At 37.4% G+C, this 17,533-nt stretch overlaps 1 protein-coding gene and 1 long non-coding RNA gene across 2 annotated transcripts in view; one reads left to right on the top strand and one right to left on the bottom strand.

Annotated features, from left to right (window-relative positions):
- Positions 1-17,533, top strand: part of LOC146475584 (uncharacterized) — an 873,425-nt gene that overhangs the window by 278,430 nt on the left and 577,462 nt on the right. The gene's annotated exons all lie outside the window — the stretch shown is intronic.
- On the bottom strand, positions 529-11,059 carry LOC146475599 (uncharacterized). The gene is made up of 6 exons (XR_014865907.1): positions 11,053-11,059; positions 8,941-8,962; positions 7,888-8,058; positions 6,013-6,135; positions 4,893-4,963; positions 529-2,496 (listed from the first exon to the last, which is right to left on the bottom strand). It is a non-coding gene; the product is annotated as an uncharacterized LOC146475599 (long non-coding RNA).

Below are 17,533 nucleotides of genomic sequence, written 5' to 3'. Positions count from 1 at the left end.
CTGGTTCAAAAATAAATATTAAAAAACACTCAAATAAAGTGTACACAAAACAATGGACGAAAAAAAAATGGGGAAAATGTGGCTTTGACTCACTAAGCTCAGGGCACACAGGACGTGAACACTTGGCTCTGTCGTCTCGATCTACAGTCCTTGTCAAGTTTTGTTGTCACACTTCACAAGCAAGCCGAAAATGTCCCTCTCCTGCTCCCCTCCCCTTCTCGATGTTGTTTTTCGGAATTTTTCTTGCCAATATTGTGAACTAACATTGAGAGGGCAGGGTGGCGAGATCTGTCCCATCTAATGTGACTAACACTTCGGTTTCTCTCAAAACCATGACGTCACTCACCAAAACGCGCGCTCTCATTGGTTCTTGTAGTCACATGATAGGCGGCGTTTGTTCCCTTACCTTATCTTTCACTACATTTCACTAGGGCACTCGAAATTTATTCTGCATTTCTCGGGGGGGGGGGGGGGGGGAAGGGGGATGGGTGTTGGGACCAGCGGGTATTGGTTCTGGGGGTGGGGATGGGGACTAGCGGGTTTCGGTTCTGGTCATAAAATTAAGGGGAGGGGAGAGCAGGGCCCCCGAGCCCCTCCCCTAAATTTACCAGATATTTCCCCCTTTGAAGAAGACACCACATGTGAACTTTTTAAAGTATATGGTGTTTATTAAAATAAACACCATATACACGGATTCATTACTTTGCTGTTTTATTTACTGGGGACTTTCAAAGTTCTGCATTAATGTTTTCTACCTAAACAACTTATTTCAACCATAGTTAATTGAGGGACTGGTTATGAAACTTTGCCATGAAAACATTGGTGCTGCAGTTTTTGTTAAAAGGGCCGCAACCGTGCACAATCCTTTGTTTTAAGTTCACACCACAGTTGAATATCTTAGCAGGAACGTTTCTATTGGTCAGTTGCTCCAACACATTTCAAAATCTATTGTAGTTTGTGCACGGTCAAGGCCAAAAACGCTAACAAAAACATATAACAAAGGAGTTTGTCAAGCTTCATAACCATTGCCTTTTATTAACTATGTTTCAACCAAGTTCCTCAACACTAGTTATCATTTTTAACTCGTGAATGCGCGCATGCGCAATGAACGAGTTATAGCGATAGCTGACTCTCGACTTGGTCGGTCGATCAGTCGATCAGTCGGTTTTGTCGTTAACTTTCGGGCGTGCGCAGTGAATGAGTTTTAAATTCAATTAGTGGAAAAAAACACGCGAACATTTGTTGTTCATGGCGCATCAGGAAATTCTTATTCAATATGTAGAGAATAATTTGACGATCATTTAGTGCAAGAATGGCGATTTTTCGTTCAATCTTTGCAAAGTTTCAATTTTTTTCAGTTTTTCAGAAAGTCCGGGGTCGTAAACTCAATTAGTGAAAAAAAAAAAAACGTGAAAATTTGTTTCACGACGCGTCAGAATTCTCTCATTCATTCTGTAGAGAATAATTTGACAATCATTTTAGTGTAAGAATGGGGATTTTTCGTTGAATCTGAGCAAAGTTATAGGATTTTTTCGTTTTTTTCTACGAAGTGCGGTTTCTTTCAAGAATTAAAAATAATTTAATTTAAAAATAATTTAATTAAAAAATAATTTTATTTGTCAGTTTTCACGCGAAAGCGGAACGTACCATGTCACGCATCATTGACGTCGTAAACAAAATTATGCAAATGTCTGGTGAAATGAACACTTTTAAGATCTTGTCAGCTTTCATAGAGGTTTCAAAGGGAAAAAATGTTTCATTTTCGAAATTTACAACTGGTAATTTATGGGAAAGCAAAAGGACGCGGTCGATAAATAATTCTTATTTAGCAAGAGCTTGTCATAGTTCATTATTTTTACTTGAGGATTGCGTGGACTGAACTCCAAAGGAAAAATTTCACGCATTTATGTCGGGCATGAATCGTAATGCGATACTTTGTTGAACATATTTCCCTTTGTGAGATCGGCTTGCCCTACAGTAATTTTGTAATTTTAATTCCCAAAAAAACTTCACTTGCCCATCGGGCAAGTGATGGTTAGAATCCACTAGCCCGATCGCGAAATCCAGTAGCCGCGGACTATCACACGAATTTGCATGACGTAGCTGCACATGGCGTGCTCCTATAAACTTTGAATAAAAAAAACACGTGATATTTTTTAATCGGCGCATCCGAATAATCGGCTTATTCAATCTGTACAGAATAATTTGACAATCATTTTAATAGTACAAGAATGGTCATTTTTCGTTACATAATCGGGCAAAGATATAATTTCTTTTAGCTTTTGAGGAAGTTTCCGTAGCCGTCTAAATTGCAATTACTATGTGTCATCTGCATTCACGAGTTGGCTCACAGGAGCCTTTGATCCCTGTTTGACTTACATATCTTCAATCGATTCATTAAAGTGTTAGTCTGTGAATGGTGAGTTGCGATCTTGATTGATTTTTCCAGACCTCATAAAGAGATCGCATGCGCTGCCTTCTTTACTCGTTTGGCGCCTAGGAAAAAAATAAACACATACATCTGAGCTGATTTTACCAAAATGGTGACTAGACATTTCAACGTCTTGCCGTGGGTTACAACTTGGGGGGAGGGGGAGGGGGGAGGGGGGTTGCATCATCTGATACACCAGCACTCGGCCCAAGGACTGCCCTTTGTCAGAGATAACATTAGTGGGGTCAGGAGTCTAAAGTTGAGGGGGGGGGGGGGGGAGAGGTGGGGAGAATGGGCTTGTTACGTTGTCCCGATTTAATTTTTCACTACTTTTCTAGTCAAAACACTTCTTGGAAAGTCTTTAAACATCATATCGTTTTCATTTAGGGTGAAAGGCCAATCTCAGGCACCCTGTCACAGTCCCTTGTATTCTGTGGAAGCAAAGGCAGCAGTCCAGCCAGCGGTGAGTGTCAGAGGCGCACAGAGGGAGGGGTAACTGCTAGATGCTGGTCCTTTCACTTTGTGGTGAGCTCAGGCTACCTTTAGAAAAATTAAGTCATATTTAAATATAGTTATGAGACTGCCGGTTCCCTGTCTGTACACCACCACGTGGTCCGATTTTTTTTCTAAGGGTGGGTAGTTTGTGTTTACGCAAACGAACTGGCATTTGTATTGATAGCTGAGTTTAATCGTTTGTCTCACGATTGAGCCACATAGATGTGGATCGCGACGTTTCGACCGCTACACTACAGGTCCCAGTTGTTCAAAGGCCGGATAACTTTATCCGCTGGATAAGGCACTATTCAGGGTCTAAAATATACTTCACGTTAAACGTTGTCCAAGGTTTTCGTACTCTCCTAAACTAAGCTGTGGTTAGAGTGTGCATATTCGCTTGTACAAGAGGAAATACTGAAATCTTTGCACAGATTGAAACTGTCGGATAGTGACTTATCCACAGGATAAAGTTATCCGGCCTTTGAACAACTGGAGCCAGGTCTTCATCAGGCGATGGTGTCGACTGATTGTGTAACAGTATAAGTAGCACCTTGGTTTGTGTTGATTGGTGCGTTTTGATCCTCTCTTAGGCTGTTGTTGATTGGCGGATTTCTATCCTTGTTGTTCCGACTAGAAACTGTCCGCCTTGTTACCGATCGGCTGCTGTGTTATTTGATCGTGGGCATCCACGCTTCTGGAATTTCAATTGCATCATCCGTAATGATGTTGTCCGGGTGAAGTCTTCTGCGACTAGCCTCTTTAACCATACGGGTGTACCAATGTGGGTCTCGGTCAATAAACGTAACCTCATCCCAGGGTGGAGGGTGACCCGTCGCTTTGTCACGTTCTGAAACGGCGAAGGATTGGGTTTGGACAAGCCGTATGTCTCTATTGTGTTCTTTATACCGTTTATCATAGATCTTCTCTTTCTCCGAAACGCACCAATCAACACAAACTAAGGTGCTACTTTCACTGTTAAGAAATCAGTCGACACCATCGCCCTATAAAGACCAGCGATATAATAATAATAATAATAATAATAATAATAATAATAATAATAATAATAATAATAATAATAATAATAATAATAATAATAATAATAATAATAACGTGCTATTTTAAGTTTCGCTTGGCTCACAGGTTACGCTACGCGCCCTGTGGTGCTTTCTTATACTGTGCATACAGATAGTTTTACTGCGCATAATAATATTTAGTTCAAAGGCGCTTTACATGAATAACTTGACAAAAAAAATTAAACTAAAAAGTTATTGAAATGCTATTTATAAAAGGAAATGTTTTAAGTTTATTTCTAAAATTGGCACCGAAGAACTGTTCCTAATATTAGATGGCAGCGCATTCCAAAGTGAGGGGGCTGCCACGGAGAAAGGTCCTGCACCATAAGTTTTCAAATTAAAAGGCCAAAAAAAAAAAAAAAACCAGGTTTTTTGACGATGGACGTAGCTGACGACATGGAGTGTATGGTATTAGTATTCGCGAATATAGCGGTCGAAACGTCGCGATCCACATCTATGTGACTCAATCGTGAGTCAAACGATTAAACTCAGCTATCATTTTGAACCACAATGACGAACACCATTCATAATATGGTATTTGTATTGTTTGTAAAATTATGGTGGGATTGCGCATGCGTCGTACGTTTGGGAAACGTACCATAGACCTTTTTTTCATAAATGGCGGCCGATTTGTTACTCCTTTCGATATATGTTTATTAGCGCTACTAATCTTGTTTAAGAGCAAAAATGCTATTGAATTTTGGAAATGCTATTTAAATGCAAACAAAGAATTATTTATCGGCAGGCATTTATGGAAAAGGTGTATATTGGCTAGGTAGCCTTAGCTATCCCTTCACCTTTCATCCCATATGGCCTCAGCAGTCAGTAATGCCAAAAATTAGAAAAGAGAAGAAAAAATTTGGTTTGTTGATGAACAGCCCTTTGGCACCTACCGTGTCTCCTTCGGAGGGAGCTTCTCCAAACGGAGGACAAACTGGTGGGGGCCTGGGTTCCTTTGGTGGGACTAAGAAGAAATTATACCCATTAGAATTTACTATTGCAGTGTGACCACTAAACACTGGCCAATCAGATCACAGTAGGATACGAACAGTGAATAATTCCAACCTTTGGGGTTTTATTTGCTGACTCCTGTAACAGTAGTCGTGCTGTAAACATTTTTCAATGGTTCGAATCTGAAACTTTTCAAAGGCTAGAAGTATTTTCAAAGAAAGCACTTATTGTCTTAGTCATTATCAAAGTGATATTGGAAATTTATCCTGCCTTGTTTCATGAGGATTAGCTTTGCGATGAAACAATATTCTTGAATGTTCTTGGTGGAGATTTTTATAACAGTCTTATGCAGTAGCTATCATTGTTAATTAGTAAAGGTATTTGCCGCCTGAGCGCACGCGTTAATTAGCTAATTCATGATCACATGACATCTAACTATAGAACTATTTCAATCAATCAACCAATCCATTATTCAATCAAACAATTAATTAATCAATCAATCAAACAAACAAACAAACAAACAATCAATCAATCAACTTTGTTTAACGAGGATGACACTTAACAGTCTGTTACGACTGACAAACCTGTAGCCCTGTGATTTCAGATCGAATAGGAATTTGGAAATGTTGGTTTTTGAGGAGAGGGGAAAATCGGAGAACCGGTGAAAAACCTCTTGGAGCAAGGACGAGAGCAAACAACAAACTCAACCCACATATGACGCCGAGTCCGGGAATCGAACACGGGCCACATTAGTGGGAGGCGAGTGCTCTCAATACTGCGTCATCCCTTCTCCCCAAGTTCCAAGGCCCATAAGCGTGTACAAGTGCGAAAACTATGACGTTAGAGGGTAACGCAAAACTGTTACCAGCCAATGTTGACTGCTTTAAAATGTGATCAAAACGACTTGTTTGGGAGCGTGATGTTGTCATAAGGTTCTAGCGAGTTTTTCAAAGAGCTGTTTGTTTTGTTCCCAAATGGCTCTGCACTAGTCCCCGGAGAAATACTATAAGGTGTTTCCCTCGAGACCAGTCATTAAGTTTTAATTTACTGTTGCGTATTTACCTATGAAGATAGGCTGACAGGATGGTACTTCATTTGATCCACACTCGCAGTCGTAACGCTGGCCGTCTTTCGAAAACTCAAATTTCTCACCAGCTGAATACATTCGATTACCGTCACTGCAAACTGTTAACAAGAAGTGGGCTGGTTTAAGCAGTGTGTTCATCCGGACCGATACACTTTCATCTGAGATTATTTTATACATAATATACCCTTCTAGTTTTCATCATATTAACCTGTTTCAAAAAGACATATCACTGATTTAGAGCATATAGAGCACATTCTGCTCCTATATTCTCCAGATTAAGAATTTTAGACATTTGTCAAATCAATACGTTTCAAATAGGGAAATTTATGTGCTGTTATCATAACAACCTTTTGTCTCCATTGTTTTTCAATTCGTATTTTACACACACAGTCAAATTCATGGCTACAGCACCAGAACAGCCAACAATTATCGCGTGCATCATTGCCGAACTAATCTGAAAAAAATTACAATTTTTTTTGCCAAGGTCCAAAGATCTGGAATTCCCTTCCTGTAACAATCACTTCTCAGTCAAGTTTTCTCAACTTTAAGAAAAAACTTCTAGAGTGTTTAGTAAAAAATGAATTGACAAAGCCGCACACTTGTAGCACTATCTATGTAAGCATATTTTTACGTACGAGGTGGCCTCAACTATAAGCCTGGTGGTTTCAAGAGGTCACCTCGCCATACATTAAACTATGGATTAATTATCAATATATTGGGAAAAAAGGCAAATAAATGTCAATGTAAAATGTCAAATTTGAAAAGTAAAATCCGGCTATAAGAGTTCTGAACTGGATAAAAGTTGGGTTAAAAATATATAGAAAAAAAATGAGGAACAGTGTTGCACGCGATTTCCAAACACCGCAAAGTGGGATCACAATACTCGGCTGCGCCTTGTTGTTTCAGTTCACTTCTAGATGTTTGGAAAATAATCGGATGAAACACTCTTTCGAGTGTATTTGATATAGCTTCTTAAACCATTTAAAATTCTCAGAGAAATTCAAAGCAAAAATTCACCAATTGTTTTGATAATTAAGATTACTTTTCCAAATTTCCCTCACTGTCTTGATTTCCTTTGTTTTTTCTTCATGAATTATTATTCTCAAACTCATTAATAATTCATCGAGAGAAAACAAAGAAAATCACTACCGTGACTGAGGTTTGGATATGTGATCCTAATTACCATAAAATTTTGCCAACTTAAGCCTTGAATTTCTCCAAGAATTATTGCTCATTTGAGAAGCCATATCAAACACTCGAAAGTGTCTTTCATCAGATATCCAAACACCTCGAAGTCGTTTAAAAAAACTCGGCTGCGCCTCGTTTTTTCAACCTACTTCTCAGAGTTTGGATATCTGATGAAACACGCCTTCTCGTGTTTGATATATTACTTGAGTTTAAGAAGGCTGTTACGAAACTATTCATTAAATTTGCCTGAAATTCCGATCAGATTTTTTAGTGTTACCGTTTTATGCAAATAGTTTCCAAGCACGCCATAGCTCGCAGTATTCGAGAACCTTGATGACAACAACAATACAACAACAACAATACAACTTGACGTATGGAATTTTTTCCCAAATTGAACATAAATTATCTCTGAAAAATGCATGGTTACTCCCAATTTTCTTTATAGATTACTATGGCACTTGCCAAGGTCTGTTTTCTCCGCAAAAATTTAAACCGCGTAAAAATATGCCTGTATTAGTAGGCACCACCCATAGGAAACCCGAGTATCTCGAGATGCGCAGAACGTATGCGCAGTAACAAAAGTAGGCACCGTCCTTAACAACTCAATCACTAATTCATTTAAAAATTATATACGAAAAACATTATTATTTGCAGCGACTTACCGCATTGTTCTGGACAGCATTCCGCTGCTGGGTCAATTTCTTTTTTGGGACAGTTTTCCGGCATTGTAGTGCATTGGTAATACAAATATTCAGGTGGACCATAGTTTCCTTTAGGACATGCCACTTTCTCGCAAGGGTTACGGCTAATTACCTTCTTATTACATTCATAATCTGTATAAGGGAATAATAAGTAAACAACAACAATAATAATAATAATAATGATGATGATGATGATGATGATGACGATGACGATGATGACGAAAGTCTTAATTTGTATAATAAACAACAGTGTTGGATTATCACTTCACGCATTCAACTCGGGAATGCAGTGAGAAAGTCCCAAGTTGATTTACGCTAATAACAATTCTTAGACATTTTACCAAACATCATAATTTGACCCACACCGGGATGGGTGGAAATATACTAAAACATTGGTTAAAATTGTGTTTTTAAGCAAGAATAAACCAGCGAGAAGCACTAGGCGAACTAAATTTATGGAAATTTGCGATGTACTGTGATTTGTCTGAAATTGATCATATTTATTATGACGTCACTCGGAAAAGATGCAACAGAAAAGGTTTTTGGACCGACCGACTTCGCAGCCTCAGTACTGATCTGGGTTGAAAGAAGTTTTGAAACAAATGTTCCGCGCTTAAAGTTTTATTCCTGTGAAATTCATATACGGTGGCGTTTGTAAATAAGGTACAGGAAACTATATATAGCATTTATGTAATGTTTAAAACACGATCTGAAGTGTTTTATCGGGATTTAAAACCACGAGGTGCAGCCGAGTGGTTTTAGACCCGATGAAACACGTACCGCGAGTTTTTTTGAACGTCTTCATAAACATTCCTGGAAAAGCTTGTGTCAAGAGAATTCATAACAATGATGCTTTTGTGAACGGTGGATATTAGGATACGAGAAAAACATTAAACACCGCATACTAATAAGGAGGAGGTTTTATCCCATTTTAAAACCTCTGCACGTGATGTTTTATTGACCATCTGATAGGTCAATGGGCTTATGATTTATTAATCACTTTTTGAAACTTACCATATGATCTCTTCTCTAAGATCTATGAGAGAAAAGAACAAATAAATAAATAAATATTAAAACATTAGTGATGTATTTGTATTCTAAGCTATTTTCATGTCAGTTTTTTTTTTTTTTACCCTGTCTACTTATTGATGGTAGCATTCATCGCAACATTGTCCGTGGAGTGGATCCTAAACATCTTCAACAATGTATCGACCTGGTATCGCCCAAAATTATTATTAACAAGAGGATAAAAGCACAAAAACATTTACATCAATTTTAGCTCATTTAGCAGCGAACCTTACATTGGCACAGATCCGAACTACTGCCAATTATTATGTTTGGGGAAATTATTATAGTGGAAACTTAACACGTGAAGTTCATTGTGTTGGGATGGCTTGGAACGTTTCCTGGTTTTTCATTTGTTTTCATTCGTCGGAGAATATTCCAATAAAACGGGTATTGACTTATTAAGGGCGTGAATATAAGTCATGGTTCATATATTAAATTATAAAGAAACCAGACATAAGGAGGTTTTAACAAAATAGTTTTAAAATGATGCAGTTTATAAAGGGTGATTTGTGGGAGAAAAACTTCCTCATTCCTCATTCAATCTCCACATTCAGAAAAAGAAATTACAAATTTTGTTGCCCTTGAATGGGACAAAACTAAAAACTTTACGATATTATCTGGGAAGGATGTGAAAATGTTTTGTATAACAAGCAATTTTTTTCAATACTGTATCCTGCATTTTTTCATTTTTTCTCGTGTGGTTGTTTATCAAGAACATTTCCACTAAGTTGGATTGCTTACTAGCGGTTTCACAACTTTAAAGGACGGTGCCTCTTTTTGCCGCTGCGCATACTTTCCGCGCATCCGGGATGGCCCGAGAACCAATAATATCTAAGAAGGCTATATACCTACTACTTCAAAATTGTTGATAACCATTTGTGAAAAGAAGATCTTAGCAAGTGCTATTGAAACTGAAAATGAGAATTGGGAGTAAACAAGCATTTGCTTGAGATAACGAAGCTTTAGTTTACAGAAAAGCGTCTTAGGCTCGACTCCTGTTGTGAAAACTTGAATTTCTTTTTTTTTTTTCAGAGTATGCCTGTGTCACTGAATAAATAACAAATTCTTAATGCCATGCGTTGTTATGTATCTCAACGCCTTTTAGAATTATTGTTGCTAATTATCTCTAAATAATGTGTGGTTATATACCTCCAATTTCCTTTTACCATTTAAATAGCCCATGCTAAGATTTGCTTTCACACACAGTCTTAAACTGCGCAAAAATACTTTTATATTGGAAAAAAAGTGTTTAACTGTGATGTTACTAAATTTTCTTTCTTACGTATTTCCCAGATACACTGCATTGTGAACAAATATCAATAAAAGTGGTTCACGTTCTTGCTGATGTAGCAAGTTTCCTAGCTTAAGTAATAAACATTTCAGTAAAAGATTAACAATAATATTTACTCATGTTTTACACACCGACATTGCTACATGAAGATGTTTAAATCTGCCGAAACACTTAACCAATTAAAAACATCGTAACAAAAATATTGTGGTTCTTTATAAGTTATACTACCTATTGTACACAGAGGCTTAAGAAAGATTCGATTAATTTTGCTGTCATTAATTTGGTCGTTTTCTGAATACCTAACCAGTCAGTCGTTAATTTCTGTGAAATTTTTAAGGCTGGCCTCGAATTTTCGGAAATTCTTCTTGAACCTTACATCTGCATCTTAAAACGTTATCTTGGTGGAAATCTTTTCATTCCATGCCGAGGAATAGTCATTGCGGGAAATTCATCGTTAGAAATCTTTTTTTGAAGGTCTATTAAAATGCAATATATCTCTTACCATCAAACGACTTTATTTTATCTCTCCACTAATAATTATGACACTGTCAGTGCTAAAAATAAACTTTTTTATTCAGTCTCAAAGACAGTATTCATTTCGTTTGGGGGAAATCTGGCCAATATTTTTGCTCTCTGAAAATCTGGAGGTACTGAACCCTTAGGCTCATATTTCTATTAAAGTCCATCCGTAAGGGCCTTTTCTGTTCCAAACCCATAAACATACCAAAGAACTAAAAAAATGACAAAAGTGACTCAAAATAACAAACCTTATCATTGATTCTGCCAGCAGATACATCTAGCACCGAAGCGGTAGAAAACAATAGAAAGACGGCAAGGCTGTACATAAGCATGTAGTCTCTTCGATTAACATAGTTGTGAGTTAGCAGTTATCATTAACCTGTTTTTAACACAAAAAATAATGAGATATTCTAATTACAATCTAGTATTATTTAAGAACGTCGATCACATTCACAGACAGTTTGACGGCCGAAAGCCATTTTCATTACTTGTTTTAAACTGTCGTTTGAACAGTTGAATAAACTATAATGATACTTTTAGCTTCACGCAAATCTGTTATCATTTTCTGTTATTTGCTTTTCTTAATTTAATGACTGATTACCAAGAATTTGTCAAAGAATAATTTGAGGAAAATAGTATGACTTACGACTGTCTGATTTTCTGACTCTTTTATTCTAGTCTTAGATTTCATTTTTACGCTAAATTCAGACCTCATGTTGTAATTAAAATATTTTGGAAACCAAAATCACGAACTCGTTTGGTTGAAATTTATGAGTGTTTTCGTTGCTGGCGGTATCGGCTTTAATATAATATTTTTTCCGTTGATTTAACTTGGATTTGTAAATAATGCGCGCTGGAAATCACAAAAGAGTTGCACAGGATATTGTTGTATTGGTCGTTCAACACATTTTCTATTCATCTGTGTCTAATTAATTACGTGTTGGAAATATCTGACGAATTTGATTCTTTGAAAAAAATTTTCAGTTTGCGCGGCTTCTATAACTGCATTATTGCTACTAAAAGTGACTTAGTTTTAGATTCTCCTTTGTCTTAACAATTACTAAAGTGAACGTGTAACTGTGAGTCACGTGTGTTTAAAACAGACTAATATTTTAGCTACAGGTTAATCTACCATCACCACCATGACCACAAATTAAAAAAAAAAAAAACACTCTTAAAATTGAAAGAAGCAGCTTTTTTACATTAAGCAAACAATTAAGGTATCCTTGAGAATATGGATAGATTTTGCTCGCAAATCATTTTTGCGTATGCGTCAAAGAAATCTAAACATCGGACATCCAATTAGGATTAAAATTCATACATGTCCGAAATTGAATTTTTATTTTCTGTGTCAACACAATAGTGTCGGCCGCTTTTTCATTATTGGCACTGACGTAAGGTCTTTTATTGTTATTACATCTAAAGTCATAGTCTGAAATCACAAGTTATCAAATTTTAAAAAAGTATGTTTCGTCAGAATATTGCGGTCATTTTGGTGAAGATTTCCGACTTTTTGTTCGCTTACCTGCCATCTACACACACTCACACCTTTTCGTTTTATGTAATCTGTAAAACACGAACAGCAGTGTTTTATGTAATGTTTAAAACACGAGCATCAGTGTTTTATCGGGATTTAAAACCAAGAGGTGCAGCGGAATGGTTTAAGACCCGATAAAACACGTGCTGCGAGTTTTTTGAACGGCTTCAAAAACATTCCTGGAGAAGCGAGAGAGTTCATAACAATGATGCTTTTGTGAACGTTGGAAATAAGCATACGAGAAAAACATTAAAAACCGCATACTAATAAGGAGGAAATTTATCGGGTTTTAAAACCACTGCACGTGATGTTTTATCGACCATTTGATAGGTCAATGGGCTGATGAATTGTTAACGAGTTTTTGAACTCTTCTTAAGGAATAGACGGAGTTCTTTTCGCAGAGTGGTCAGCGTGGTTAAGAAAATAATAAGTCAAAATATTGTCATAGTTCGAGTTCTCTCACATCCTGCAAAGAAGTACATAAAAAAAAGAGAAGATGTAAAAAAAAATCTAATAATTGTGAGAAACATGGAAGATGATCACTGTAAAATTTTTAGTGGTTCTCTGAATCAGTAGTCGATATACAATGACCTGAAAATACAGGAAGACCTGTGGATAGTTACTGACTACTTAAACTCTAGTTAGTATTATTACTATTGCAGTTGCAAGTATTTATTGCTAGCTCGCTATCCTGAAGATAAATTGTGAGGATCGAGTAGAGGCGTGTGTCAAATTTAATAATGAGATTGTGTGGAAAACTTGCCAAAAGCATTGGTTGGATTACATTTGCTCCGATGGATAGCGACTTATCCAGTTGAAAAAAGTATCCGCTCTTTGAACAACTGGGGCCTGGTTTTCGTAAGTTTTTGTTTTTGCCAGTGTCTCTTAGAAATAAAGTGACTAATGGCACGGCATCTTGTTATCCACTTGCTTTGTAAATACTAAAACAGTTTTTTACCTCAGTGTCTGACAACGAGGGTGAGTATTTGTCTTACATCCTCACTCTTCCCCTCGTCTTCAACGAATAATGCGTTACAGATGATTATGGTGTTCCAGTGCTGCGTGTTTTGTTTACTTCGACGTTCCGCTAACACGCAACACCCAAATCATGCCAAAGTTTGATCCCTTATTCCAAAAATGAATTTTCAACTATTTCTGACAGTTTATTTTTAATCATGTTGAAATTGGAAAACGGTGTTATGACGACTTCGAAACTTCGTTCGATTTTACCGTTAAATTTCCCTTGAACTTTATCTAGACCGGGTTTTTTTTCTGCCTTCTGGGGCTGTAGGGGGGTGGGGGGGGGGCGTAGGGGGGGTTACCCCTTTTCATAACTTTGCGAGAATTCAAGCGCTATGCCATTGAGATTAGGAGGAGAGATAGTACGTCCAAAAATGTCTCCTTAGACGTCCACGATGAGAAGTGATGACAACATATAACGTTGTAATGTCATCGTGATTGCCAAAAGGCGGCCATCTTGAATTCGCCATCTTCGATTTTTGGATTTCTTCAAAACTTCAGGAAATGGAAGTCAAGATGGCGGTCAATGACGCAATGACCACGTCATTTGACGTCATCATACCATTTTGCGGAAGGAAACTGTTTTCACCTTTTAGGTTTTATTGCCATATCGTTAATATGCTTTAAGTTTTATGGGCTGATCATAATGAACGCAACAAAAGCCCATGCTGAATAGGATAAGGCCTTAACCTAACTACGACATCTTTTCAGGTTCGCTGTCGGCTCGCTGCTTCACAATTATACAACTGGATGGAGAAGGGAAAACTTGTGGGGGGGGGGGGGGGGGATTGAGTTGTCGAGAATTAACTTGCAAACCACCAGGTTGGGCCCATTTCTCAAGAGACGGAATAAGTTATCGGGTGCGATTGTTATTTCCACAAGAATTGTTTTTGAGTTTGAAGTAATTGTCCTCTTGGGGTAAACTTGCCAATTTGTCACTTGTGTGACACGCCGCTTCTAGTAATACCATTTCTTCATCTTTTCTTTTTTCTTTGTCTTTGTTTTGTCGGTTACCCACCCCCAGACCTTGAACTAAAACAGAAACGTTACAGAAGAAAAGTGACTTTTCCTTTATTTTACAAAAGTCATTTTCTATCTTCTGCTTGTCAAAAGGTCAATCAACACTAACCGACCGCTCTATTGTTTCCCAGATATATTTCTGAGAAAGTCCCAAGGTTTCAGGGCCTTTTCTCAAATATTAAGAAAAGTTACTAAGGTTCAAAGTCGCGGACCGTGAGCACAATCGCCCATACCCCGGTCTAGATCGAGTTAACCTGGTATCTGTTCATTTGTTTTTCTCAAGCTCGACGAAGAATCTCACGTTTTCAATTTAACCGTGCTTTGCTTGTAGTGAACAACAAAATGTTTTTAAAGTTTCGCCCAGTTTTCAAAGTAGCGTGGTCTAGTTTTCGGCTAATGTTGCATATCAGTATTTTCAAAAAGTATTTCTTTATTAAAGATTTATTGATTGCAGGCCGAACACTTTGTAAAAATGTTTATTATTTTTGCCACCGCGCAATCACCTGTAGACTGGCGAGTTCGCCGGATTCCATTAAAATGTTCCCGCATTGACGTTTTGCTGTAGTTTTAAGTTCAAAGTAAAATGGTATGATGAATCCTTTATTGACCAAGCTTGTTCGGTCAAGGTGGCTGGATATTGGCCTCATTCTTCCTCTTTTATGCTGCGTTTTTATAAAGCTCGACTAAAAATGCGCAAAATAACTTGGCCAATATCCAGCTATCATGACCTTACGCTTGGTCAATAACGCATGTCCATAAACCCGCCGAACAAGCTGATCTTAATTAAGGATGCGCCTCTATTCGTGCAGATTTCAAAGTGATACAGGAAATTAGCTGCAGTTACAATTTCAGCATCACGCTATCAGACTTTACTTATGTGTGCAATGTGTGTCGTTGAATTTTTCGCCTTTCTTCGAATTGGCGTATTGAGTGCCATCCAGCTCGAAAGCTCACTGAAGTAATTAGATAGACAGTAGACACAATAAACAGTTAATGCGAATATTGAATAGTGATTGAACAGAAAAATACAGCCACAGTAAAACTTCTTTAAACACAGCAGAAAATTACAGAAGACTGTGATCTTGCCCCTTCATGTCTTCTGCTATTGATAAATGTATTATATAAACTGCTTTTTCAAGATATGTCAATATTTGCTGAGTTGTAACCTTTCTTTTAGGTCAGGAATAATACTCTAACATTTCTTCCAATAACTTCTTTTAAAGGTTTCCTCTTGGACTACTTCCAGAAAGGTTATAAAGAACATTTTAATTTTTCGCCTTCGGCTATTTCTGAAACTTAGTGAAGCTCTAAATACTTTTCAAAAACTAGGTTTTATAAGATGAAAGCAAATAGATGCAGGAAGAGAATTATTTGGGGACGCTTGAAATACATATGCAACAAATATAAATTTAGATCCATCCGACATTTTTTTAAGAAACAAGGACACGATTATGACTCTGGAAAAGAGATGAAATATTGTATCTTCTTCATTAAATCTTGCATAAACCAAAACTTAGTTCTGCGATGATTCCTATTCTCGGGCTCGCCTTTTTCATTGTATAAATATACTTGGGCTTCGAAGCCATTCCGGCCAGACCCAAGCGTAATGCAAAAGTTTATATAGAGAGCAGGAACTGAAATTGAAATCAATTGCTGTATGAGTAATTCACGGAATAAATTTCTTTTTAGACATTGCTAGTGTTATTTTTTGCCACTACGCGAATACGCGGTGTATCGACGAGATTTGATTAATTTTAGGTTATTTACCCTACGGCGTTGATATGTAAACACTGATGTTTATCTGAAGACTTAGCAACCAAGTCGACATTTTAAATCTACAAAAAAACAAAGAAGATTCTTAAACGTCTAAAATAACACAAGCAATGCTTATTCAAAGGTCTGTAGAAACCATAAATACCACTAAATTACTTATGTTTAATCGGCAACGCGAAAAGCGTTCAAATCAGGTTCGTCGCCAGCAAGAACGCGGCACACCTAGCTTAGTTCATGCGCAGTGAAGTTCTGAGGTCTCATTTTACTTCCGGTCCTGTTTCACGACCTCTGCGTTGCTGTATCTTAAAGTCCCTATTTGCGAGATGGGACACCCATCTCGCAAATGGTGTGTGTGTGTTTTTTTGTGAAAAAGGTTTAATCCTAGATAATTTTTTCTATACAAGGCCTATAGTTTACGTGAGTACCAACATAAAACTGCAGTGTACTGTATTGTGAAACTATGTCAGTGTTTTTCTTTGTCTTGGAGAGCGTTTTTTAAGTCATACTTTCTTGTGAGATTCATGCAAAGGTCGAGTCTCCTAATTTGCATAATTGGGAAATGCTAGTATTTGGAAGAAACGCCACGGTTTTTAAACCATGTGCCTGCACGTTACTTTTAATTTTATGATAAGAAGTCTTTGTCTTTTCATAGCCACAAGGGCATTGCTGTAGGATGTCTCACTGTTGGTTTACATGCATTTTTGTGCACCCATTTTTCCTTTTTTTTTTTTTGTTTAAAAAAAAGTTGCTGTTTTTACTACAGTCGAACCTCTTTATTACGGACACCAAGGGGACAGGGATAAGTGTCCGCATTATAGAGGTGTCCGTTTTCGGTCTCTCAGGGACCAAGTGAACTGTCCGTATTAGAGAGGTGTCCGTATTAAGAGCGGCAATCCAGAAATTTCGCCTGGAGGTGTGCAAAATGAAAAAAATCGAAAATTCCCAAACTTTGCCAGGACATAGGTCTAGATGAAGTATTACTAGAAAAAATACTTTGAGTTCGATTAGATTTTTATTTTTGGCGAACGGCGACAAAGTCGGTTTGGCCGCTCCCACATCGGTTTTCACGGCGTCCACACCATAGGTTACTTGAAAGTCGCCTAAAAATAAACATAACAGTAAATCCGACCATTAAACAACTTAATCAAAAGAATGCATATTTAGGAACAGTCTGAAGTGTTAGTTGTTCAATTCCATCGCGAACTAAATATTTTTTGAATTTTGAATTTTTTTCCATATTTCGCCGATTTTGGCGGAGCAAAACATGGCAACATTGGGAGGGTAAAATCGCTTCTTGGTACATGGCGTGGTTTCATATCAAGTACATCAAGCGAAAGAGCAAGGTTTCATCTTCAAATAACTGCAATAAAATTTTTGGG

This window comes from Pavona decussata, unplaced genomic scaffold (assembly GCF_977016875.1).
Source record: "Pavona decussata unplaced genomic scaffold, jaPavDecu1.1 SCAFFOLD_84, whole genome shotgun sequence".
NCBI classification, from domain to species: domain Eukaryota; kingdom Metazoa; phylum Cnidaria; class Anthozoa; order Scleractinia; family Agariciidae; genus Pavona; species Pavona decussata.
This window is presented reverse-complemented; position numbering and strand designations above follow the sequence as displayed.